The sequence below is a fragment of the Hipposideros armiger genome, unplaced genomic scaffold, assembly GCF_001890085.2.
Source record: "Hipposideros armiger isolate ML-2016 unplaced genomic scaffold, ASM189008v1 scaffold_2, whole genome shotgun sequence".
Classification (NCBI taxonomy): domain Eukaryota; kingdom Metazoa; phylum Chordata; class Mammalia; order Chiroptera; family Hipposideridae; genus Hipposideros; species Hipposideros armiger.
The window spans coordinates 3507420-3510670 of record NW_017731352.1 but is presented as its reverse complement, the minus strand read 5'-3'; the positions used below and the strand labels follow the sequence as shown (position 1 = coordinate 3510670).

Genomic DNA, 3251 nt, shown 5'->3' with positions numbered 1-3251 from the left:
AAAAAAAAATGCTAATTGTGGATGTTGCTGAATAGTAGGATTATAGGCCATTTGAATTTTCCTTATACTTTACATTTTTTTCCATATTTTCTATAATGGACATTTTTTTATAGTCAGGAAAATAATAAATGCTACTTTTTAAAAAGAAAAGATTCTTAGAAGTCTTAATAAACACTTGACTTCTTGATTTGTAACTAATAGAATGAGGTATTAGTACTTATGCATGGTAAATAGCCCAGAAATAACCCCAAACAATGACTACTTTAGAAATTAACCAGTCTCACTCTTCTTCCTCCATTCTTTCATTTTTATCATCAACTAGCTTTTTAAACTGTTTCCTATGGTTGAAAGCCTAGTTCTACCAAAGTAGAAGAGTATAAAATGAATTAAGTCTAAAAGCTTACACCTACACTTACAAACCTGAAATGTTAACATAATAAATTAATAACACAAGCCCCTAAATAAATGTTATGTATAATGATATGTTTTCTTCTTCCTAAAAAGCCTAAGAGCCCCAAGCCCTGTGCTAAATACCATAGAAGTTCCATAACTGAGGGTTGTTTCTACTAGCACTCTCATATGCATATTGATATATATTTAAACATGTCCTAGGAAAAGGTCTAGAAGGCTATACCTTAACATCAAGGTATTCAGTCTCTGGGTTGGTAGAATTATGAATGTCTTCAGGACATTTTTGCTTGTCGATATTTTCAGATTGTCCTATAATTTCCAAGCATAGCCTTTTGTAAAAAGAAAATGATATTTTAACATCATTTTGACAAAAAAAAAAAAAAAAGAAAGAAAGATGCTACCCAGGGCTGTCAGAATTAGTCTCTTTGAGACCTTCCTAACTTGCAATTAGGAAAACAAATTACCAATTATTCGCAGTTTTGAGTTTTAACAGANGAGAGTAGCTGAATCCTAAAGACTTGGCAGATGAACCCAGGGTGCTTTCTACTTAGGGACCTGTCCAGGCCTGGGAATCCGGCTGCGCCTGGCGGCCTTGGGGTTGAGTCTCCTTCTTCCAGGCGCATCTCTGTGGTGAGAAGCTGACCGGGAGGATGCATCCTGAAAACAGTTTGGGCATTTCTTCCTCCTGGCTCACCAGCCCCACGTAAGTGGAAGTGATAGGAAGGGGCGTAGGTACATAGACTGCTGAAGGAGAAGAATGCAGCCGAATTACGCAGTGCCTAGCCAAGAAAAATCAAGGAACAAGAACATGAAAGTGCTAAGAATTTTTGAGGTGAATTTACTGTCAGTTAAATGGCTAGAATCTCACCATCAAAGTATGAAATCATCAAAGGAAGAAATGATGACTTCATAGGTTTCTATTTGAGAATCCCCAGGTAGAAATTTAGAAATGTGAAGTTTGTTTTTTATTCTATCTAGTAATAAAAGATGAGTTGAGAACAGGCTGTATGCTGGACACTTGCTGTTCATTATTTCCCTGAACCTTCACAACTCTGAGATCACCATTATCCTCATTTTACAAAGACAAGAATCTAGGCTTTGAGAAGTTAAGGCAACTTGCCCAAAGTCACATGACTAGTGAATGACCAATTTAAGATTAAACTCAGGTCACCCATCTCTCCAAATTACAAACCATGCAGAATGCAGGTGTATAAATTTTTCTAAGTGCATTGCAATGTATAGTTTAAATGGGTGCATTTTATCTAAATTGTATCCCAGTAAAGTTAACTTTTAAAAATCATGCAGAATGTGATGTTTTTATGGTAAAACTCATCAAAGAAACATCAGTATGATCATTTGACACATGACAATTTCTGAGGGAAAACAGATGGAGGTGATATAAATATATTATTAACATACACAGTGAAAGATTGTTAACACCATAGTCAAGTATTATTCAGGTGACTTTCCCAAACTTCATATACAGATGTATAGAAATATCAACCAGGATGCTACCATAGGTAAGGGACATGCAAGTTTGTTAGGGAAATCAACCAAGCAAACATAAACTTGGAAAAGACATCTGAAATATGTAACATCAGACCTAACAAAAATATGTTCCAAGTACAGGGCATTAAAAAGTTAGATACTTTTGCTAGCGGTATGCGTTAAAGTCACATTTTCTGTGTATAATATAGTGTGTATGTCACTAAGCATTGTGATTATAAGCTGTGCAGCAGAACTTACTGTTTTTTTTTTTGAGATTTTATTGGGGAATTGGGGAACAGCCAAGGTGTTGTCCTTCAATCTTAGTTGTGGAGGGCTCAGCTAGCTCAGCTCCCAAGTCCAGTCACCATCCGGTCGCCTGTCAGAAACTCGCGGCCGCTCAGCTCAAGGTGCCCGTGTTCAATTTTAGTTGCAGGTGGGTGTAGCCCACCATCCCATGCAGGAGTCCAACTGGAAACCTTGTTGCTAAGAACACATGCTGTAACCACTGAACCATCCAGCTGCCTATAGGCAGCTCAGGGAAGTTCACCTCCAGGTGCCATGTTCTAGCTTAGTTGTGGGTGGGCATAGCCCAGCATTCCATGCGGGAGTCAAACCGGCAACCTTCGACAACCTTGTTGTTAGGAGCACGTACTCTTACCAGCTGAGCCATCCTGCCACCTGTTGGCAGCTCAACAGCAGCTCAGCTTGGGCACAGCTCACTGGCGCATGTGGGAATCGAACCCGTGACCCTGTTGCTCTGAGCTTGTGTTCTTAACCAACTAAGCCAGAAATTACATGTTTTTATTTTCAATTGAAATTTATTTGAACAAGCAAGGCACCAATTGTTAATGCTTTTGTGTTTAGAGGCTGTGTTTGGCTGTTTAAAGAGAATATATTGACTCCTTTTTCATTTTATGTTCCCTTTTGAAGTTTCACCAGTTTTAGAACATTTTGAATTTAAAGCTTTAATTAAAATTTATAAAGCAAATATTTCATGAATTGGTTATTCTAAACAATCATAGTTGCCCATAGATATGTAGAAATGACACAAAATAGTTCAGTTCTTTTCATAAGTGCCAAAATTGGCTTTCTTAGGATGTTTAAACTGATAGTTGCTGTCCCCACCTAATACAGATATGTCTGTATTGGTCATTTTACAGCCCCAATAATAACAAAGTCCACAAAGCCTCAGAATAGGATATGACCAATGAGAATTCACTATTAGGAATTCTGCACAAATTTAAGTTTTCCAAGAGGCTATTTTCTTCAGTGGAAATCATGAAGTCAGTGACATATCTTGAGTGAAACTTGAATATATGGATGTGTTATCCATAATAAATGCACATTTTTTT

The 3251-nt window shown here is 37.3% G+C and overlaps 1 long non-coding RNA gene across 2 annotated transcripts in view; it reads left to right on the top strand.

Moving 5' to 3' along the window:
- Positions 1-912: 912 nt before the first annotated feature.
- LOC109379272 (uncharacterized) overlaps positions 913-3251 on the top strand; it is a 97417-nt gene continuing 95078 nt past the window's right edge. For both annotated transcript variants that reach the window (XR_002123166.1, XR_002123167.1), the window contains exon 1: positions 913-1114. This is a non-coding gene — a long non-coding RNA (uncharacterized LOC109379272). The remainder of the gene's footprint in view (positions 1115-3251) is intronic.